Raw genomic sequence first — 24,247 nt, 5'->3', positions numbered from 1 at the left:
CATATATCAAGATAGGAACTGTATATAGAATGTATAAAGAGCTCAAAACTCATCAAGAAGAAAAGCTAATGACACCATTAAAAAAATGGGTGAGAGATTTGAATGACTTCACCAGAGGAGATATATGGATGGCAAATAAGCTCATGAAAATGTCCTCAACATCTTAGTCATTAGAAAAATGCAAATTAAAATCATAATGAGATATGCCATTAGAATGACTAAAGAACAACAAAAGAAAACTGTCTGGATTATGGACTGATGAGGATGCGGAACAATTGGAACTTTGGAAAACGCTGTGGTGGTTTCTTATAAAGTAAAACATACACTTAACCATGTGACCCAGGTGTTTACCCAAATGAAATGACAACCTCTGACACAAAAACCTGTATGTGAATATTTATAGCAGCTTTATTGGTACTCACCCAAAACTGGAAACAACCTGAATGTCCCTCAACTTTGGAATGGAAAAACCAACTGTGATATATCCATACAATGGAATACTACTCAGCAACAAAAAGGAACTATTCATATATGCAGTAACGTGAATGAATCTCATATGCATCATGGTAAGTGAAAGAAGCCATACTCAAAAAGGCTACTCTCTACAACCAGGACCTACTGTATAGTACAGGGAACTATATTCAATATCTTATAATAAACTATAATGGAAAAGAATTTGAAAGAAAATGTATATATGTGTGTGTGTGTGTATATATATATATATGTGATATATATATATATATCATATATATATAACTGAATCACTTTGTTGTACACCTGAAACTAACACAACTTTGTAAATCAGCTATACTTCAATTAAAAAAAAAACTACTCACTACACGATTGAATTTATATGACATTCTGGAAAACTCAAAACTATAGGGACGATGGAGAACAGATCAATGATTGCCTTGGGTTAAAGGTAGGTGAAGTGTTTGACTACAAAGGGGTAGCATGAGGATATTTTGGGGAGGTGATAGAACTGTTCTGTACCTTGTTTGTGGTTATAGTTATATGACTTTATGAATTTATGAGAATTCTTAGAACTGAACACTATAAAATGAATTTTACTGTTTAAAATTTATTTATTTATTTATTTATTTATTTATTTATTTATTTATTTATGGCTGCGTTGGGTCTTCATTGCTGTGCACAGGCTTTCTCAGGGTCTACTCTTCGTTGCGGTGTGTGGGCTTCTGATTGCGGTGGATTCTCTTGTTGCTGAGCGTGGGCTCTAGGCACACGGGCTTCAGTAGTTGTGGCTCACGGGCTCTAGAGCGCAGGCTCAGTAGTTGTGGTGCACGGGCTTAGTTGCTCCGCGGCATGTGGGATCTTCCTGGACCAGGGCTCGAACCCATGTCCCCTGCATTGGCAGGGGGATTCTCAACCACTGTGCCACCAGGGAAGTCCCTGTGTAAAATTTTTAAGAAAGAAAGTCTGAGGGTAGAAGACTTTAAAGAAGATTTTAAAGAAGTCTTTATAAACATGAAAGAATTCCAGAAATATAACTTCTTAAATATTTGAATTTTTAAACTTAATTTCTTTGTTGAATATATTTTAAGTAATTTAAAAGATACATAATGAGGGGACTTCCCTCGTGGTCCATTGGGTAAGACCCGGTGCTCCCAGTGCAGGGGGCCTGGGTTCGATAGCTGGTCAGGGAGCTAGATCGCACGTGCCACAACGAAGATCGCACGTGCCACAACGAAGATCGCACGTGCCACAACGAAGATCGCACGTGCCACAACGAAGATCGCACGTGCCACAGCAAAGCCCTGGTGCAGCCCTCTGCTGGGCATCCATCCTCTTCCCTCTGCTACTGCTTTTTTGGTGACAGATAATTTGAACTATTTGCTAGTGTTTCTGGATCATGTCTCTCCTGTGCCCTTTTTTTCCACAAATACTCTGGTTTTCCATCAGATCTCAAATTTCTGAGTAAGGACTTTTATTTAGATAAAATAAGATATTTCCTCTTAGTAGGGGATTTTTGGGTATCCAATTAGGCTTCTATTATCTCACCTAAATATTTGCCTGTTCTTGGTAAATCATTAATCTCTAGTCCTTTGATGTTACTCTCTCCCCCACCTTTCTCTCAAAGGCTGTCAAGTGGAAATTATCTTTGCTTCTTTCTTCCACACCTATAGAGTTTACTATATTCATGTTGGCCTTTCCTTTCTTCACTATACTGTTAATCCTCTGTGACCTTGTTGTATCACTGTTTCTCTTTCAGCCGAATCTTTAGTCTTTCTGTCTTTATTTTTTCTTTTCACAGGTGATGTAATTCACTTCACACACAGACAAATTCTCCAAATCTCTAGGTTTAACTCACATCTCTCTCTTTCTCTCTCTTTCCCTCTCCCCTGCGCCATCCCTCCTTCCCTCCTAGAATCCAGGCCTATATTTCCAAAACCCACCTAGACCTTGCATAGGCATCACAGAATTCATTGTCTTCCCCACAAAATCTAAACATTCTAGATTTCCTGCGTAGTTGAATGGTATTAACAGCCACACAGTTGCCTAAATCAAAAACTTTGGACTTGACCTTGTTTCTTCCTTCTCCTTCATCACTCATATCTGGTTGATACCTAGGTCTGATTTTAACCTTCAAGGTCTCCTAAACCTGCCGTTTCCTTTCCAGCCATATTGTTGAAGTCTTGGGTTAGACCATTTTCATTTCTCACTTGGACCGTTGCAGTAACCTCCTAACTGGTCTGTATGCCTCAGGTCTTATCATCGTTCACTTGATCCACCACACTGCCACAAGAGTGATCTTCCTAAGTTCTAAGACTACTTATGCACTTTCGCTTTCAAACCCTTCATTACCCACAGTGCCTGATACATAGCACATGCTTGATTCCGTCTTCCTTCCTCCTTTCCTCATTATGTTTTTGCTTAGGCTGTTTCCTTTCCCTCCAAGGACACTTCCAAAACAGGCAGACAGACATAACCAATAATCTAGTGAATCTCCTGATTAATCTTTAGGATTTAGCTCATAGCTCATTTCTTCTGTGAAGTCTTCCTAATTTCTAAGTCAGAATTAATCACTCCTGCTTCTGGGCTGCTCTGATATTTTAGTATCCTGTTAGCATTACACTTATTATTCTAATGTTTTGTTTCCTCAACTGGATTGTGAGCTCTTTGTGGGTAGGGGTTATGTCTTTTTTACCCTTTTAAGTTCAGCAGCACCTAACAACTAAGCCTGCCAAATTTATTGAGTTTCTAGTATGTGTTGGGAACTAACAATTCTCTGGTAAACACAGTCCCTGTTCTTGTGGAGCTGATGTTCTAGTGAGGGTAAACAGACAACAAACAACTTTTAAAAAATCAGTTGCAGAGCATTAAAATAGAATGATGTATTAGAGGATGAATGGATAGCTACTTTAGATTGGGAGAATAGGGAATATCTCTCTGAGGGTATGGCATTTAAGATCCAGGAGGATACAAGGATTAGCAGATCAAACATTCCAGTGCAAAACTAAGGAGGAATGAACTCCGTATGTTGGAGGAACAGGAATAAGGCCAATGTGGCTTGAATATGGTGGGTGAGAGGGAGAGTGATGCAAGAAGAGGACAGAGGCCATATGACGTTGAGATTTGAAAGCTAGGGTAGTGTGCTTCCTTTGGAGGCTTTTTTTTTTTTTAACGGATTTTTTTTTTAAATTAATTAATTTATTTATTCATGGCTGTGTTGGGTCCCCGTCTCTGTGCGAGGGCCCTCTCCAGTTGCGGCAAGCGGGGGCCACTCTTCATCGCGGTGCGCGGGCCTCTCACTGTCGCGTCCTCTTTTGTTGCGGAGCACAGGCTCCAGACGCGCAGGCTCAGTAATTGTGGCTCACGGGCCCAGTTGCTCCGCGGCATGTGGGATCTTCCCAGACCAGGGCTCGAACCCGTGTCCCCTGCATTGGCAGGCAGATTCTCAACCACTGCGCCACCAGGGAAGCCCCCCTTTGGAGGCTTTTAAGCAGGGATGTGATGTAAGTTGATTTGTAATTTTAAAAAGATACTCTGGTTACTGTGTAGAACTGGATTGTAGAGGGATCAAGAGTGGAGGCAAGGAGACTAGTTACAAGGCTATTGTATTAATTCAGATGAGTTGATGGTGACTTGGATTGGGGAGATGCTAGAAGAGCTGTAGAAAAGTAGTAGATTTGGGATATCTTTTGGAAATGAAGTTGACAGGGCTTGCTCAGGAATTGTCAGCAGCCAGGGGAGTGAGGTAAAGAGAGGAATCATGGCTAACTTCCCCATTATTGGCTGGAGAAGTAGGTAGGTAAATGGTGATTGTATTTATTGATATGGGTAAGACTGTGGCAGAACATATTTATCAAGAATTCTGTTTTGGTCATGTCGAGTTCGAGCTGCTTGTTCGACAGCCAACTGGAGCTGTAAGATAGTTGGGTAGAAAAGCCTGGCATTCCAGGGAGAAGTCTGGGCTGGAATTGTAGACTTGGAGATCATCAACGTGTAGATAGAAGTTGAAATCATGGAATTCAATCAGGAGGTCACCTAGAATGGTTTGTGTCTAGAGAAGAGAGGTCTGACAGAGAAGGAGCAGCCAGTGAGGTAGGAGGAAAACCAGGAAAAATGATGTTATGGAAGCCAAGTAAAGAACATGTAAAGAAGGGAGTGGACCACTGTATTGCATTGCTGTCTCAGATAAGAGCAGAGAAGTACCTGTGGGATTTGGCAACCTAGAGATTATTGGTGATCTTGAGTTAGAACTATCATTGGACTGGTGGAGATAGATGTCTGATTGTAGTGGTTGGAGGGAGCAAATGAGATGAAAAGCATTTCATTTTCGTATGATGACAGCGAGGTTTTGGAAGCCTATTTCTAAAAACTTCCTGTGTCGTTGTTACTAAATTCTTACCTATTTGTATTCCAATGTGGTTATATATTTTTGTTAAAGCATTATAATCTTAATGTTTTTGTACCATCATTTTAGGTAGATTCCTGTTCTCTCAAAACCTAGCTTAGGGACTTCCTTGGTGGTGCAGTGGTTAAGAATCCGCCTGCCAATGCAGGGGACACAGGTTTGAGCCCTGGTCCGGGAGGATCCCACATGCCACGGAGCAACTAGGCCCATGCACCACAACTGCTGAGCCTGCTCTCTGGAGCCCGCGAGCTACAACTACTGAGCCCACATGCCACAACTACTGAAGCCCGCGCGCCTAGAGCCCATGCACCGCAACAAGAGAGGCCACCACAATGAGAGGCCCACGCACTGCAGTGAAGAGTAGTCCCCACTTGCCACAACTAGAGAAGGCCCACGCACTGCAGTGAAGAGTAGTCCCCACTTGCCACAACTAGAGAAGGCCCGCACACAGCAACAAAGACCCAACACAGCCAAAAATAAATAAAATAAATTTATTTAAAAAAAAAACCAAATAAACCCCCTAGTTTAACTAGGGTTATGAACAATACACATACACTGGTGAGTGAATGAGACTGTATTTAAGGATCAGGTCCCTGGTCTTGGAAAAGCAGACTGGCTTGACCTTGGCTTTATGATACATCAGTTTTCTCAGCTGTCAAATGAGGATAACAGGACCAGTTTAGCTCAGTGGGTGGTTGTGAGGCATGACTACTAATGAAAATAATTGTAAAACACTTTTGCAAGTTAAAATGTGATATAAATGCTAAATAATAGTTCTTTATTGGGATGTTGTGAAAATTAGCAATATGCTGTCTCTTAGAGCCCTTAAGTTCCTTTTGAGAAAGGTGATATATATATATATATATTATTTTTTTTTTTTAATAAATTTATTTATTTTATTTTTGGCTGCGTTGGGTCTTCACTGCTGCACGCGGGCTTTCTCAAGTTGCGGCGAGTGGGGACTACTCTTCGTTGCGGTGCGCGGGCTTATTGCGGGGGCTTCTCTTGTTGCGGAGCACCGGCTCTAGGCACGCGGGCTTCAGTAGTTGTGGAGAGCTGGCTTCAGTAGTTGTGGCTCGTGGGCTCTAGAGCACAGGCTCAGTAGTTGTGGCGCACGGGCTTAGTTGCTCCGCGGCATGTGGGTTCTTCCCGGACCACGGCTCGAACCCGTGTCCTCTACATTGGCAGGTGGATTCTTTTTTTAAAAAAATTAATTAATTTATTTATTTTTGGCTGTGTTGGGTCTTCGTTTCTGTGCGAGGGCTTTCTCTAGTTGTGGCAAGTGGGGGCCACTCTTCATCGCGGTGCGCGGGCCTCTCACTATCGCGGCCTCTCTTGTTGCGGAGCACAGGCTCCAGACGCGCAGGCTCAGTAGTTGTGGCTCACGGGCCTAGTTGCTCCGCGGCATGTAGAATCTTCCCAGACCAGGGCTCGAACCCGTGTGCCCTGCATTGGCAGGCAGATTCTCAACCACTGCGCCACCAGGGAAGTCCCGGTGATATATTTTTATAAATACTATATGCAGAAAAAAATAGCTCAGGATTTGGGAAAAGATTGCTATCCTAATTTCTGGAGTGTAACAATTATAGAACCATAATGAGACAACTTTTTACTAAAGAGAATATTTTCTAAAGGCTTATTATAATATCACTTTAGAGGTTTCTTATCACAAGGGTTTTACCATCTTGGCTTTTTGGTTCAAGTGAGGGTGTGAGTGCCACCCTATGGCAGTTAAAATTCTGACTGTTTAAAGGACTGGTGGTGGTGATTTATTATCTATATTTAAAGTGTCACAGCCAATCAATAGAACCACTCAAAAAAAGCATTGAAAAAGCATTTTATTTTAGGCAACACCATATAGACATTTTAATGCAGGCTTAGGTGATGGTTGCAGTTAGGCTTTAAAGAGAGACACAGAGCCATTTCAGACAAAACTAGCACTCCTTGTTCCACACCTGAGTCTAAATATAGAATTGGTGGCATCATTACCTATAATGTACTTAGAAAATGCCTGAAATTTGAATCTGATGAACTACATTTTTCTCAGCCTCTAAAGTAGCATTAACAATAGAGGAAAACTGGGATGTGGTTCTTTTGATGTTTAAAACCGATAAGGGAAATGGTTAAGCAATAGTCTGCTGACGTGCTCAGAACTTTACCCTGCTGACAGCTCAGTTGGGATCTTGTGTATTATTTTTTTCAGTGGAGACCTGTGTATTGCTAATTTTAGAACAAAGTGACATGAAGTTCTTAGCTTTACATAGGTTGGAATTGAATCTTTTTTCTGGAATTTCGGTTCCACAATCCATTACCTCTTTGTATCAAGGACAAGTGAAAGGTTTAGGTTTCTTTTCCTCTTTGATGGGAAGACTGTACTTGTTTTTGCCGCACCCGGGCATTATTCGCTTTATTTTTGCATTTGGTGACTGGAAAAGGGGTCCCTGAATGGTCTGCTTCTACAGCAAAGACAGTGGAGTAAGCTTTCTTTCTTGGAGATGCTTTACATTTGTGGTTGTATTTAAGCTTTCTGTTATTTGCTGCCATCATCTGCCTTGCTCATTGTAGACTCAGGGATTGGCTTCAAGTTCATAGGTAAAGGTTCATCTTAAATTCTTATTTTAGTTCCTTTGGATTTGATTTGCAGTTGATCTGTATCCATTCTACTTAATTGTTTCTTGTTTCTTTTCCAGAGTAGATATTTCACAAAGCTTCTATCATATATTTTTAGGAATGTATATTTTTTCCAGCTTTATTAAGGTATAATTGATTAATAAAATTGGAAGATACTAAAGTGTACAACATGATGATTTGAGGCACCCTTATCTTTTGTTATTGTTCTTCTTTTCATTCTGGAGGCTTGCAGTTGGCAGGCCTATCAAGCCAAAATACCTTTGGGACTGTATGGAGAAGGCACTTTCCACTACTTCCTAACAATATGGAATACATGTAGTACTTGATCTTATGTATTTCTTCTGTGACTACTAACTAGTTCATGCCCTTTGAAAATTTCCCCTTCAGTTGTTTCTTTTTCTTATTGACTTGTAAAAATTCTTTGTATTTTGTGACCAATTTGTTGCAAATATTCTTTAAGGCTATGTATAAATGAGAAAGCAGGCTATTGCATCAAATGCTTATCCAAGATGATATTTGGTTAAAATGTTTGCCTTGGTTATTTGAGCAATGGTAAGCTTCTTTTGTCTCTTTCCTTCCAAAAATGCATAGAAAAGCTCCTTCTGTCTGAAGTAAAGTGTTGGCTCTGTGTTGGTTATAATTTGCTTTTTCTGGCTGGCAGAGCCTTCTTTTTGTTTTCTGTCTTCTGACAGATTATAGGATTGTGGGGAAACAGCGTCCAGGGCTTTTTCAGGAACTGTGCCATTTTATCTACAGGAGAAGCCATTGGCTTTGGCACTAGAAGGGAATTGGCTCTTCATTTAAAGATGCCAAATCATGCTTGATTCACAAGTTTGCTGTCTCATTTTGTGTATGTGTGTGAAACTTTTTCAGGATGTTGGCTTTTACTTTTTCTACCATGTGCTACTCCATCAGTATGAGAAATTAACAACTTGTTCCTTCTCTCCAACTCTCCACCCCCAACACACACAATCCAAACATCCCAAACCATAGCAAAAGATGCAACAGTCATTTTGAGGATTAGGGCAAAATACACCACCCAAATGTTTCCATTGCCCTTTTGGTGACTTTGAGTTTTAATTCTGCTTTATCAGTTAAAGTCTTCATCTTTCCTATGTAGGCTTGAATTATTTAGGTGGGGAAATGATTTTCCAACCAAGATGTCCCTTTACAGAGGCTTTTCAAAGGCATCAGTGGAAGTGAATTGTCAGAGTACTCTATTTCCTAACTTGGGAAACTTCATTTGCATAAGAGAGAGCACATTTAGGAAACTTCTACTTATTTATTTATCCTTGACATGCTCTTTTCAGGGGAGTGTAGTGTAATTTATCCTGATCTCAAATGAGAATTTTTATTATCATGTAAGCAGTCTTAACTCCAATTGTATCTGTTACCTTCATGCTTTTTAAACTGCGTACAATTGATTTTGAAACCTAGCCAACTAGATATTTTAGCAAATCTTCCACACACGTTAATGCCTCACTCCTCTACTTTCTATAGATAACAGTTTAAAGATACCTTCTAAGTGAAGCTATTTCCATTTAGATTAAGGTGGGAAAATTGTAAATAGGAGAATAAGCCAGTTTTGATAAGCTGGTTTGTCTAGTATGAATTTTTATATGGACACATGTTTTTTTCTCCCTCTGCCTAACCGTCCTGCCCCAAACCCACAGTCTTGCAAAAGTTGGGGTTTGGTTCTCATGTGCATTCTTTGTTGTAGTTTGCCTTTTTTTTCAAACTGGTGTCTCCCTTCACTAGACTAAGCACCTTAAAGACAGAGTTTGTAGCTTATTTGTCTTTTTGTCTCTGGGGTCTAATGAAGCTCCTGGTATGTAGGAATGCACTAAATACGTGGTGATGTGAGTGAATGAATGAATGAATTGAATTCCCAAAGATACAGTGAATGGATTTTATACTTCCCTCTAGTGTCTGAAAGAGAAACTGCAGCCAGTTAAAAAAAGGTTAAAAGAATACCTTGCTACATTGAAATAATAGTCAAGGCATTGCCTTTTTTCTTTTTTCCCCCCAAGTTTTCACACTTGTTTTTTCAGACCTGTTGTTCTCTTTAAGTCTAGTGAATAAAAAATTTCCTCATCAATGTCTGTGTTCTGTCTCTTGGGTGTTTGAATTTTGTGAAATGTCACTAGTGGGTCTTTATGAGGACAATGCCTTTTTATTTTATTTAATTTTATTTATTTATTTACTTACTTATTTTTTAACACTAAAGTTTTATTTTTTTTCTTTGCCATTATGCTTTATTACAGGATATTGTATATAGTTCCCTGTGCTATACAGTAGGACCTTGTGGTTTATCCAATCTATATATAATAGTTTGCATCTGCTAATCCCAAACTCCCAATCCCTCCCTCCCCCACACCCTCCCCCTTGGTAACCACAAGTCTGTTCTATGTCTGTGAGTCTGTTTGTTTTGTAAATAAGTTCATTTGTGCATATTTTAGATTCCACATATAAGTCACATCATGTGGTATTTGTCGCTTTTATTTTTTTTATTTTTATTGGAGTACAGTTGCTTTCCAATGTTGTGTTAGTTTCTACCGTACAAAGTGAATCAGCTATATGTATATATACATCCCCTCTTTTTTGGATTTCCTTCCCGTTTAGGTCACCACAGAGCATTGAGTAGAGTTCCCTGTGCTATAAAGTAGGTTCTCATTAGTTATCTATTTTATACATAGTATCAGTATATGTCAATCCCAGTCTCTGAATTCATCCTCCCCCTGCTTCTGATTTACTTCACTTAGTATGATAATCTCTAGGTCCATCTGCATTGCTGCAAATGGCATTATTTCATTTTTTTCTGGCTGAGTAGCATTCCATTGTTTATATATACCACATCTTCTTTATCCATTTATCTGTTGATGGACATTTAGGTTGCTTCCATGTCTTGGCTATTGTAAATAGTGCTGCTATGAACATGGGGGGTGGGGTGCATGTATCTTTTCAAATTATAGTTTTGTCTGGATATGTGTGCAGGAGTGGGATTTCTGGATCATATGGCAGCTCTATTTTTAGTTTTTGAGGAACCTCCATACTGTTTTCCATAGTGGCTGCACCAATTTACATTCCCACCAACAGTGTAGGAGGGTTCCCTTTTCTCCACACCCTCTCCAGCATTTGTTATTTGTAGACTTTTTAATGATGGCCATTCTGACTGGTGTGAGGTGGTACCTCGAAGTTTTGATTTGGAAAATGCCTTTTTAATAGTGTTTAGCTTAGGTTCAGAATAGATCATTGTTATTGTTTTATTTTTGTTATCTGGTTCTGCTGAAAGCTGTATGTTTATTTTGATTTGAGTAAATTAAGCATCAAAGGCACCTTTTTTGGGTTTTTTTGCTTGTTAAAAATGTCATTTGGGAAATTTGCAAAATAGAGTACTCAAGAAATATTGTAGTGCAAACAATGATCAGACTAGATGGATGTTACCTAAACTAGTTTTCAATCCAACCCATTGATCTTTTCCTTCTATTTCTGAGAGATGGTATGTTTGTTTTGTGTTTTAATATCTTTTGCTGATTATGAATGTAAGTCATGTTCAACACAGAAAGTTTAAAAATTACAAAAATAATAATTTGTAATTCTACTACTCAGCTAATCTATTAAAATTACAAAATTAATGCATGTTTTTTATCTTTTAAAAGGTTGAATAAAACAAATATAAAAAATTTTTCTCCTTCATTCCTCCGTACCCCTCTTTTCCTCCTCTCAGTGGTTACTACTGTTGACAGATTGGTGTATATACTTACAGATATTTTCTTGGACCTAGAGAAATATATATAATATTCATATGTACTTAAAAAATAGATGTGTTAAAAAAATGTGTTTATCTTATAATACAATCTGAAACTTGATGTTTTAAAACTTTTTATTAAGATAAAATATATGTATAGGAAAGTGCACATTAAGTGTACAGCTCAGTGAATTTTCACAAATTGAACATACTTATGTAACTAGTTCTCAGATCAAGAAACATTATCAGCCCTCTTGAATCCCCTCCTAGCAATTTGTCCATGATATTGTTGAAGCACAGAGTGGATAAGTCCTTGGTCAGTACTGGCAGAGTTAGAATTTGGTTATTCTATCTTGAAAATGAGTGAAGTTATTAATGATTTCAACTTTGGTGGCTGTTATGAGAACTTGGGTCATTTAGTGATTTGGACCATTCTTTTGCTGTAGTGTTTACTGGTCTAAATATTTATAGAGGACTTTACTATGTATGACTTACTGTGCAAAATTGGGAAAGGAGAAGATACAAAGACAAGTGTAATATAAGCTTTGACTTACAGTCTAAATTAGGAAGACAAATCACATATTAGACAACAGAACAGTTAAGTACTAAATTGTGTAGTAGTGATTCAGAAAAGGAATCATAGCTGACAGTATTAAAGAAGGCTCCACAAGGGAGGTGGAATTTGAGCTGAGCCTTGAAGAATGGGTAGGATTTAAATGGAATGGTTATAACAGTACAAGTCATGGCAAGAAAGTTGAAATGGAAGATACACGGACAGTGAGCAAGCAGATTGGTCTGTCTGCTATGGGGGTAAACTGCTGAGGAAAGGTGGAGAGTAAGTTTGATAACATAGGATAGCACCAGATTGTGGAACATACAATAGCCATAGAGTGGAAGCTTGGTTGGATGGCATAGGCACCAGAGAGCCACAGTAGAGCTTAATGGATAGGAGTATTAGACTTGGAGCCAGGAATACTCAACTTCTAAAATTGACTTTTCCATTTACCACCTTTGTGACCTAGAGCAGATTGTTCAGCCTCTCTGGACCTCAGTTTCTTTGTAAAAATGGGGGAAATATCTATTTCATAGGTTTATCATGATGATAAAATCATAATTATTTATTATGTATATTTTTTTAAACTGAAGTATAGTTGACTTACAATATTTTTCAGGTGTACAGCAAAGTGACTCATTTATATGTATATTTTTTTCAGATTCTTTTCCATTATAACTTATTACAATATATTGAATACAGTTCTCTGTGATATACAGTAAGTCCTTGTTATTTATCTATTTTATGTGTGTGTGTGTGTGTATATGTATATATATTTTTTTCCCCTTGACACAGGGCCTTGCACCTAGTAAATGTGCAATAAATTGAACTGTTTCTGTAGTTCTTAAGGGGAAGAGCAAATGGATGTGAAAGCAGTGCTATGTGGAATGAGGGAGGCTAGAAAGAAGTTATAGTTTCCCCCACAGACGTAGTAAGGGTCTCTGTTAGGGTAGTGGTAATAAGATAGAGTACATTTGAGGGGCATGAAAAGAAATTGGACTTGAGTTCCTCTTTAGGAGGAAGCGTTTTGGGCTTCCCCTGTGATCTTGTGTTAAACAGTTGTAATCCTTCTCTGTTTTCTTGGACTGTGTAGATGAAGATAAATTTGATTTTTTAATTTTAGTTAAGGTATTCAAAATACCCTGAGTTCCTCATTTATATTTTAGAAGAGGATATTAGAAGTTTTGTCTGAATTACCTAATTGTCAAGAACATTTGTGATAATGGTGAGACTGGCATGTTTATTTGTTTGTTTTTGATGTCTTGGCAAATTAATGGGCTTATGAGTGATCTTGGAAGGATTTTTTTTTTGGCCGCGCAGTGCGGCTTGTGGGATTTTAGTTCTCTGACCAGGGATTGAACCCAGGCCCTTGGCAATGAGAGAGCGTGGAGTCCTAACCACTGGACCGCCAGGGAATTCCCTAAATTTTAGTTTCTATTTAATCCTTAAAGAGAGAAAAATTGCCTTTTTCAAGAAGAGTAGAATTTGAAGGAAAGTACTGACACAGCTGTTTACCTTAGTCATCAAGAGTAGCTTTTAGGCCAGCTATTTAAAATAGTAGTTTCTTGAAGTATTGTTATTTTAATATAGAAAATGCCAGAGAATTGCTAAATGATATGGAGAGTTGTAACTGCTTTTGTGCTTTTGAGGATTTTTGTTTAGGTCAGATGTATTTGGGAAGGGAATGGACTCGTTAGCTAATTTGGGAGACTTTTGTGGGCAGTATTTAAAATAAAATTTTCACATTTGGTTCTTTTTATCTGGAACCTAGTTATGAGACAGCAATGAAGTTCCTCCATAAATCTATTTAAGCCCAAGCCTTTTAATTTGGGTTAGAAAAAAGAGCTGGCTTTTAAATGGGCATGTCACACAATTCCTTTTCCATCTTCCCAGAACACTGAGGTTATATGAATTTTGTGGACAAAAATGACAGTGTAGGTAATAACTTGCCTTCCCCATCCCCACTTTGTTTTTCTTAAATGAACCCCTACTACTGCTTCACCACTATACCTAAGAAAATATTCTACAGTCTTTAGCATATTCCATCCCAGCAGTGTTAGGCCCTTAACATTGACGTTAGTGATTGAAGTGTTGATGCAACCTGCCAGTTATGCGGAGGCCTGGCAGTTCCTGAGAGTTTTTTCTAATATTAGGTGTATGGCTTGTACAAGACTTAGATGTTTGTTTCCTAATTGTACTGAAACCTGCTAAGGGAGTGGTTAGCTTGGGTTTAATTGGATGTGGATAGCTTGTATCTGAGCTGGGTTGCATCCAACTGTGTGTGTGTCTTTGGTGTTTTGTTTGTTGCAGATGATTTGATGTATTCCTTCTCCCAGCGCACCAACTTCCAGATGAATCCCTTCCCAATATGCGCCCCCCTCCCCCCTTAATTTCTGCGTCACGGGAAGCAGGAGTTTCAGACAGGGTGGATTGATGTGTGCAGCTGATCTAATATGCAAACCTAAATCTATGCACGGTTATGAGGGAGTGCAGTTGATTAGTCTGAGAAAAGAAGGGCGAGGCAGAGAGGCCTGGGGAGCATCTTTCTACCCTCAGGTGTCTCCGGATGGCTATTGCTGTGGAAGTCTGATGCACTCTGGGAGGTACTGCCTGGATGGGGGTCACTCCTAGTACCCAGGTAGGGCGTGGGCGGGGGAGCAGGAGAAGGGGCGCCGCATCACCTGGCCTATCCGGGCTGCCGGGCTGCTGGCTTCGGGGTGGGGGCCTGGAGAGATGGGGGCAGCTCTAACAAAGAGGAGCCGTTCCAGGGCCGGGGCCGCGGGTAGCTGGCCTATCCCGGGCGGCTGACCTCCCAGTGGGCCTCCCCAGTTGGCTGTTTGGTGAGTCGCTCCGCTGGCTCCCTGGCTCTCCATTGGCTGTGCGGACTGGAGGGGGCTCGAGAAGGGCCGGGATGGAGTTGAGGGGGCGGGGCTGGCTTCCGGCGGTGAAGGGGGAGCGAGCGGCAGCCGGCTGGGGGAGGGGGTGTCGGCGCGCCGCGGAGTGCTGCGCTCAGAGAGCCTGGCACCCGGAGCAGCCGCCTCCCCCTCCCCCTGCCAAGACAGCTAGAAACCCCTTCTCTTCCATCCTCCCGGGGCTCGGGCGAGGAGGGCTGAGCTGCCCCAGGCAGGCGGGGCGGAGCCCGGAGCCCCACCGAGCGCTGCGGAGCGAACCTCACCTCCCTCCCTTCCAGGGCTCAAGGTGTGTGTGCTTTTTCTAACCAACCCCGACTTCAGCCGACTTAACCTTGTGAGAAAAGGGGAAATGGAATGGGAAGTAAGAGCTCCCCATCTAATCAGTTTATTTTGATTTTCTAATTCTACCCTTCGTTCTTCTTTCCCTCCTTTCATCTCACCCGTGCAGCAGGGTAAGGAGATTCAGGACTCTCATCTCTTTTTACTGATGTGTCGATGTCGGTCGCGTAGTAAAATGAACAGAGGAAAAAAGAGGAGCCCTTTCTTGTGTGGCATCTGATGCAGTAAACCAAAAAAAAAAAAAAAAAAAGCAGGTTAGGATAGGAGTGGGTTTTGGGAACTGTTCTGCATCGTGTCCATTAAGGCTGTCTTCACCATTTTCCTACTTGGGACTGCCTTAATCAGCAAAAACAATCTGAAAAGGAAGGAGGTGCTAGTGGAAAGAGGGATCAGCCCCCGTCAGATGGTGGTTAAAGGAAATCCTGATAGTTGTTAGCGATTAACTCTGCTAAAGTCTCTCCCCGAGTACAGTGTTACCGGCTTTGTGTAGCACTCAGCCCTGTTGGAGAAACCTAGCTAGAGCAAGCAAACTTACCTTGCCGTTACTGAAACTTAAAAGTCTTATCTTTTTCTCCATCTGTATATTTCTCATTCATAGGCTCTCAGAGGGATTAGTTTCTGTCATCAAAAACCAAACTTTAAACAAATCCAGATGAATTTTGTTTAATTCATTTATTTTTTAAAGTGCCCCCCCATGAATTCGTGTGTCTGTATCATTACAATTTATATGTATGTCTTGAGTTCCTTTGCTTCTACAATGTATGTATCCCTTCTTTCTGAAGGACAGAGCTCATCTTCAGCCAAAATCAGGAGCCTCTTTATAGGTTTTTAATTGAGAGGAAAGTTATCAATTGAAGATAGAGAACCCAAAATTTATGATAGAAACAAAGGGAGGGTGTGTGTGTGTGTGTGTGTGTGTTGAGTGGCAGTGTTCATGGTAAACTTGTTTGGACCAGATTTATCTTAATGTTGATTAGCAAAGAGCTAGAATGCCAAAAGTGAGAAATATCAATTTTTTTGGCAGCACTTTGGTAAGTATTAATTGAAATGATTGAGAGTTGAGTCTTGTAATCCAGGTTCAGTTTCCAGAAATTGTTCTAACGGGAGTTCAGTTTTGAAGATAGAATTGATATGCTGGAGCTGTTTTACCATTTAAGCTAGATTAATATTTTTTCTTTACATTGATTTATTTTATCTCTAATCAATAAGGAGCAGTTTGGGGTAAAAGCAAGTATTATAAAGACTAGGGAGGATGGGGTAGGGAACCATCTCAGTTGTGGAAACTTACTAGGGATCAGGAACTTAGTATACTTTTTTTTTTAAATTGCAAGTAGCCTTAACATAGAGTTGTGCAAAAAAAAAGTAGATTCACAGTAAACCTTTGTTAGATTTTGGGTTTTTAGTTTATTACCCATTTATCCCTTAAGACTCCATGAATCATGTTTAAATTGAAAGGCAAAGAGAATCCCCCAGATGTTGTCTTACCCAACTTGTTATTGAGAATGAACTGTTAAAAATCACTTTGAAGCTTTGACGGCTAGCTAGTGTATAAAATGAAGTGTACTTTGATGTCTATATAGTAAGCTGAGGGAGTGACAAAATCCACTTGGAGGCCATGTTAAAGCATATACAACTTCAACTTACTTCTACCAAAAAACAGGTTGTCCTCCTATTTGATATCTAGGTGTTTTTTTCTTTGTCTACTCATGAGTGAGCAGTTAATAACAGCTTTATAAAGTTACATTACACTTTGCTCACTTAATGTTTTTATATTTCTATTTTCTTGACAGATTTGTGTAATCTGTATTTTGCACGGTGCAGTGATTTCCCCAAAGAGTTTTTCCCAGGAGACAAAAGGCTATGTATAGGACTAATCATAGGTGTGTATCTATACTGATCTCCAATTATCATTTAAGGGGGATGGAAATTCAGATTTGGTCCTCTACAAGGAAACAATTATATGAAGCCATGACTTTCCATAATCTCTTAGGTTGAGGGGACATGGTGCAGCTGAGGTTCAGTCCACTGATTTTTCTTTAGCAATCTGTTTTTATCCATCCTGCTTATTTCTGTGAGTCACAGCTTAGAATGTGTTAAGAAAAAGGGCCCTATGTTCTCTCTAAAGGGAGACTCAAGCCCAATCCCCCATTCTCATCAGATGTATAAAATGGTCCCCTTGAGAAGGTGAAGGAAAAGATTGGACCCTTGGCATTGTTTGATTCTCATGTTAATCAACTTGAGTGTTGTCAGGTTTGGAATTGGGAAAAGCTTGCTCAAGGTGAGAAAATATTAGAGGCAGAAAGACCTGGGAGACAATGAATGCATTCATATGGAGATGCGGCTGGTGGTAGTTTTTAGCTATTCAGCTCTGTCAGTCAGGTGTCTGAGACAATATTTTGTGTGTTTAAGCACAACCCCCTCCCCCAAAGGTTGACTCTTGGAAGCTGAATCTTTTGAGGAAGTTGTTTGCTGTCTGAATCCAGAGGGTAGAGGACTTGATGGAGTCTGTTATCTGTTTATGGCTTAGATAAGGACATGGAATTGATTGCTGGTGAGTTACTGAACTCTTCCTAATGAATGGTTGCTAGGCAAAGTGCATCTCAATCAGTTTAATCCTCAATAGTTTACAGGTCTGCTCTTGGTGAGGGCCAGAGCTGTCTTTCTAATGATACTGCCCTTTAAGAATCCTGTTGGATGTGCATATATGTTGCTCAGTGGTTCAAAAAAAAAAAAAAAAAAAAAGAAGACTAGAATAACTTGTGTGTTTCATTTCATCCATCTAAAATAATTCAGCTTTTGGTAACCTGGGTCAGCATTATCATTAACTTCTCTCCTGGATCAAGTGGTGGGATGAAGTTGCTCTCCAGTGTTAAGATACCACTATTTGATTATCTTTGAGTTTGTTACTAGTAAGGCAGTGAACTAATACATTCATTTTGGAAACAGGCCAGTGATAACACTGCACTTGGGCCTGGATGGATGGAAAAATAGGACAGAGTAAACAATTGAGGGCATAAATAATGAATCTTCCAACTGAGCCCTGGGAGAATGAAGGAGATTATCCTCAGAGCTGTTCAATCTGGCAGTGAAAGGGGAAGAGTCCACTGAATTAATTACCCTGACTTGTTTGATACTGCACTTATTATGGGATTGTTAGAGCCATTCAAAATAGAGTTGCCTTTTAGATATAAACTTTTTTTTTTTTTTTTTTTAGAAATTTCATGTAGTGTCTGAAACATTTATATTAACATATTTCCATACAAATAACCCAATGAAAGTTTAGTATTAGTTGTTTTGTTTGTTTTTTTATACTGCAGGTTCTTATTAGGCATCAATTTTATACACATCAGTGTATACATGTCAATCCCAATCGCCCAATTCAGCACACCACCATCCCCACCTCACCGCAGTTTTCCCCCCTTGGTGTCCATATGTCCATTCTCTACTAGATATAAACTTTTAATCCTTTTTTTTTTTTTTTTAAGCCAAACACCCAGATAGCTCATCTGTTTCTTAGAATCCAGGCCTTTGCTCCCTCCCCCAACTTTGTTTTCTGTATTAGCATTTTATGAATACTGGACAGTCCTTTTGTTTGGCCACATCTTAGAATTTTGCTTAATTAGAGATTTCATCATCTGTAAATGTATATAGTAATAGAAGAGAGGACCGAACTAATGCCTCAAGAATGTCTAAATAACTTAGAAAGTGATTTGGTAGTGAAGCCAGACCCAGAGCCAAGGTCTCTGAATTTCTAATATGTTTAATTCTTTTATCCAAGAACTCCTTTCAGGGTCCCTATTTGAAATGATTGAAATTTTCCTATCTCTACCCTGAGAAGGTGTTTTTATTTCTCTAGTTGTGAAGAGAATCCAAAGACCAAGATGCCATGATCAGTCAAGAGAAGGAGAACGGTTCAAGATGAGGTGTTGGAGGAATAAAAGAGATGTAAAGGAAAGGCCAAATTGAAGTTTTATTAAATTTGGTGCCGATGGATCCGGGGCGGGGTGGGGGGGGAGCGGGTGGCTGATTAGATCAAATTTAGTCATAGACTGAGTTTGTTGCATTTAAGCCTAGCTGAAATGGGCAGGAGGCATCTTTACCAACATACAGGCAGAACTCTAGTTAAGGGCTCATTCCTGATCAGAGAATACAGTCAGTTCTTGATTATTCATGCAGAAGGGCAAACAGGCAAAGTATAGACAAGTAAAATCCAAAGATATTCCTAGGCCACATTTTTAAGCAATAGCTTTAACTTCCTCTGCTTTTTAACTGCGATTTTCCAGCTGAACAAACTGATTAAAATTTTGTTTCTTTGTCTGGTCATTCAAGAGACAAGTAGGTGAGATTGCCACCAGCTTGGTTTACAGTCAGTTTCTTAATCATCAAAGGTAGTGTATAGCTCAAAACAGAACCTAGAAAAGTTCAGCTCAGTTTTGTATCCTTGAGACAGTTTGTTTTATTTACTATTTTAAGATTTGACCCTTGTTATAGGACCTAATTATACTGAGGTTCTATGGAAAACTGAGATTTTCCAGGTAAACCATAAATCTTGACACTGGCATGTTTTCTTTGTTGGTGTCTTCTTGTCCCACAGATATGCAAATCATTCATCATATGTGGGCAAGCTGTAGATAGCCAAGCCAAAGAAGAACTATTACCAAAGTAAACCCCTTTTCTAACACTGGGCTCTGTGTACTCTAATGATGGGAGCTGTTGGCCGAAATGAAATCCATTTACACATTAGATTGTGATCAAAGAAGTACTATAAATTACAAGTTCAAAACTGAGTATTTCTTTAAACGCTGTTTGGTGGGAAAATGTTCTCTCTCTCTCTTTAGTGGAAGATCAACTGAATATTACAGCACATTTAAAAGGCAATGTTTTATAACTACTCGCTAATTCTTGGCACTCAGCAAAGTGGTTTTGAGGATCAGTTGCTGATCTGAGTGAAAATCAGATTTTATGCCACTTGCAAAATTGAAGTGATTTACACAGCATCCCTGTTGCTTCAGAGGAGAATCATAAGCATTATTACTCACAACTTAATTTTTTTCTTTCCTTCCAAAAAAGCTAAAGTACTTCTGCCATTGACATTTCATTTATCACTTACTATGTAAAGGATAGGACTTAATCTATTTTAAAAGGAAAGGGGTATCAAGACTATGAGAAGTTAAAGGCAGCTCATCCCAGGTCACAGTATATCAATGGAAAAGTCACATTTCCTGGGTTCCTGAATGGGCCTTCTTTATCACCCAGCTATTCAGCTGGAAGTGGTTTTACTATTATGAAGACATTAATTTTGTAGCTGTGAAGGTAGTGGTTGGCTTTTGCTTATCTTATTCTCCCAGAACCTCTTTCATTCAACAGAAAGTGGGACCAGTGGATTAATGAAGAATCCATATCTTGGTTCTGACCTGTCGTGCCAGGTGTTATTGTGCATTCACTAAAGTGCTTTACTGAGGATTTTAGTACTTAGGCTTCATTCAGTCCCTGTGAGGTATGCTACGATTGGAGTGTGATACTGTGTTAGAACATTTCTCCAGAGAGATGAAAGGAACCTTTCCTCTTAAGAAAAGTGCTTTGCCTTTTTCCATATCCTGTGGCAAAATTCAGTTGGAACAAGTTGCTTTTTCAGCAAGCTATATTTTAATTTTTGCCTCTTTCAAAGCTGAACAAATGTCCCAACTGAAAAGTGTCGTTCTTATCATTCATAGTATGTTCTGGAGAGATTGTTCCTTAGTACACCTAGAAGTGAGAGGCTGATGCCACTTCAGTCTGCATGCCAATTTTGTAGCTCTCTAAAATTCTGTTTCTACCAGCTCCCTCCATCCCCCTGTCCACAGCTGCTCATCTTTCAGCTCCCCACAACTAGAGAAACGCTAGTCTTTATTAAAGTCAGAGTTGCATCCGGCAGCAGTCTTTGTGTGTGTGCTAGTGGGCTTGCATTACTTTTTGCATTATTTCTTGAAGAGTGTTTTCAGCATTACAGAAACAAAATTTTCTTCTTCAAAACAAGTTGATCAATTGCTTTTTATTAAATGTGCAAGTACCTAAGAGTTAAACTTGAAATGAGAGGGGGGAAAAACTATTTTAGTTATAGTTTAATTGCTAAAAAAAGATCTCTTATGTAATTAAAAGCTGTACTGCTGCCTTGCACTGAAACTAGCAGATAAAGCATGGAGAAAGTACAGTTTCTCAGTGAGGACCACACTCTGACTATGCTATTTAAGGTTGCCGCCCCATCCAGTCCTCCTCATCTCCTTACACTGTTTCATTTGTTTTTTTCATAGCATTTATCACCTTCTAATAGTCTATGTCACTTACCTATTCATTAAGTTTATCTGACCCTTGCACTCTACCTCATGTACAAATGGAAGCACCATGAAGACAGGAGTTTTTGTCTGTTTTTTTCATTGCTGAGTCCCTAGCTCCTGGAGCAATGCCTTGCTACATAGTAGGTACTCAATAAATATTGGCATTAATTAATTGGAGGAAGTACTCTTTAATAGAATAGATATCTGGGGATTAGAACTGGAGTGATGGGAAGAGAATATTATCTTCCTGGAGCTAGTACTAAATTAAGAATTAGATTACTTAACTACTTTAAGGGAAATAATATTTATGTGAAAAAACTCAAGTAAATGGGATTAATTATCCTAGATTAGAGAAATGACAGACATTTTACTTTATTATTTTTAATTAATTTATATTTTTGGCTGCGTTGGGTCTTTGTTGCTGTGCGCGGGCTCTTCTCTAGTTGTGGCGAGCGGGGGCTACTCTTCATTGCGGTGCGCGGGCTTCTCATTGGGTGGCTTCTCTTGTTGCGGAGCACGGGCTCTAGGCGCATGGGCTTCAGTAGTTGTGGCACTTGGGCTCAGTAGTTGTGGCTCGCGGGCTCTAGAGCACAGGCTCAGTCGTTGTGGCACACAGGCTTAGTTGCTCCGCGGCATGTGGGCTCTTCCCGGACCAGGGCTTGAACCCATGTCCCCTGCATTGGCAGGGGGATTCTTAACCACTGTGCCACCAGGGAAGCCAATGACAGACATTTTATAGTATGTAAATATGAAGGAACATTGTATAAAGATAGATGGCTAGCTCTTATTCACCTACACGAGGGCAAAGGAATAGGCTGAAACTTCTGAACAACGAAAATAAGACATGCAGAAGAATTTACTGATTTTGAGACAGGTGACCAAAGAGGGATGGTTTCTCAGAATGGATTTTCAACACTGGCACCATGTTGGCGGCAATGGTGAGAATGGAAAGAGCCCAGAGCCAGGAGTCAGGAAATCTGGTTGTAGTCCAGGCAGTTACTAGCTTTTCCTAATTTCTTCATCTGTGAAAATGGCACTAATGATACCTGCCCAGACTATCTCAGGGCATTTGAGAAAATTAAGTTAGAGAATCAATGTGAAAGCACTTTGAAAATTGTAAACCTCTCTACAAATGTAAGCAATTGTTAATGATTTTACAAAACCACCTCTGTAAGTGATTTAGAATCTTGGAATCTGGAAATTGGATTTAGTGGTTGTCTAGTCCAAATTCTTAGCTACTGAAAATAAACTCTTCCATCATTCTTAATGAATGGGTCATTGCTTTTGCTTTAGCGTTTCTAGTGCTGTGCCACTGTTGAATAAGCTCAAATTATTGTTTATGTTCACTGAAAATTGCCTTTCTTCAGACTTTATGAATCTATTTTTGATCTCTGGAGCTCAGAGATAAAGCTGCTTCCTCCTTTGTATGACAGACCTCTTATGACACCTTTATTTGAGATCTTCATCATCTCACACCTCGAAATCACTATAGCCACTTAAATGACTTCTGCCATCTCCCATTTGTCTTTCACACTTCCAGCAGATTTATTTAAAATAGACATCTGATCATGTTACTGTCCTTAAAACCTGTTCCTATCTCCCCATGGCTTCAGGATAAAGTCTGACATTAGCTAATAATAGTTATAACTACCATCATTGAGCATAGGCACTGTACTAAGCACTTTATAAATATAATCTCATTTAATCATCACAATTAGTCTATAAGATGTCAGGGCTACTTTTCTGCTGATTTATTTATTTATTTTAATTTTTAATTTTTTGGGGCTGCGTTGGGTCTTCGTTGCTGTGTGTGGGTTTCTCATTATAGTGGCTTCTCTTATTGCAGAGCACAGGCTCTAGGTGTGCGGGCTCAGTAGTTGTGGTGCACGGGCTTAGTTGCTCCACGGCATGTGGGATCTTCCTGGAGCAGGGCTCGAACCTGTGTCCCCTGCATTGGCAAGCGGATTCTTAGCCACTGCGCCACCAGGGAAGCCCCTGCTGATTTATTTTTAATCTGCTATTCTGTCCCTCTAGTATAAAATATAAGGCTCTTCATAATTTAACACATCAGGCTCATCTCCAGGTTTAGCCCATACACCCGACACTCTCCTCTCCATACCAGACCACTTGTGGTTCCCCAGACAAGCCAGTTAGTTTTACAACTGCATGCCTTGCATTATGCTAGTTTTCTCTGTGTAGAGTGGCCTACCTGTCTCAATCTGGTAAATTCTTGCTCAGCCTTCAATGACCCATATTGTTTTCTCCCATCTTTCTCATTGTTTCCTGGGAGTATTTTTTTCATTATTTGGGTTTTCAAACAGCTCTGTTTTCCTTCCTTCCTTCCGTCCTTCTTTTCCTGAAGTTTATTTATTTATTTATTATTTTAAAATTATTTATTTATTTATTTACTTGGCTGTGCTGGGTCTTCGTTGCGGCATGCAGGATCTTCAGTTGCGGCATATGAACTCTTAGTTTCAGCACGCGGGATCTAGTTCCCTGACCAAGGATCAAACCTGGGTCCCCTGCATTGGGAGTGTGGAGTCTTAGCCACTGAACCACCAGGGAAGTCCCTCCTGAGGTTTAATTGATAAACAATATGATATTAGTTTCATGTGTACAACATAATGATTTGATATTTGTATATATTATGAAATGATCACATTAATCACATACCTCATCAAGGTTTTGTCTGCCATATCTGTATTCTTAATACATAGTACTACTACTACCATAGTGCCTAGTGTATCATAGGTGCCCAGTGAATGAATGAATGAATGAATGACGTTCCTACTACGTGTCCTCTTTTTCAGGTTAAACTCCTGTTTCACTTTACTATCCATATTACAGTTTCTAGATCCTTCTCTTTTTTACATA

General features: G+C 39.6%; 1 protein-coding gene across 4 annotated transcripts in view; it reads left to right on the top strand.

The window, feature by feature from the left end:
• Positions 1 to 24,247, top strand: part of FAM222B (family with sequence similarity 222 member B) — a 64,030-nt gene that overhangs the window by 11,251 nt on the left and 28,532 nt on the right. The window contains exon 1 of one of the 4 annotated variants that reach the window (XM_059907943.1): positions 12,507 to 12,526. The exons of 2 other annotated variants lie outside the window; for them this stretch is intronic. The gene's annotated coding sequence lies outside the window, so the exon portion shown is untranslated. Of the gene's footprint in view, positions 1 to 12,506; positions 12,527 to 14,791; positions 15,007 to 24,247 lie in introns of those variants that run through there. One more of the 4 variants, XM_059907941.1, reaches the window with a different exon arrangement.

The sequence above is a fragment of the Balaenoptera ricei genome, chromosome 20, assembly GCF_028023285.1.
Source record: "Balaenoptera ricei isolate mBalRic1 chromosome 20, mBalRic1.hap2, whole genome shotgun sequence".
In the NCBI taxonomy this organism is placed as follows: domain Eukaryota; kingdom Metazoa; phylum Chordata; class Mammalia; order Artiodactyla; family Balaenopteridae; genus Balaenoptera; species Balaenoptera ricei.
The sequence above is the reverse complement of the archived record's forward strand: the minus strand, read 5'-3'. Positions and strand labels throughout refer to the sequence as shown.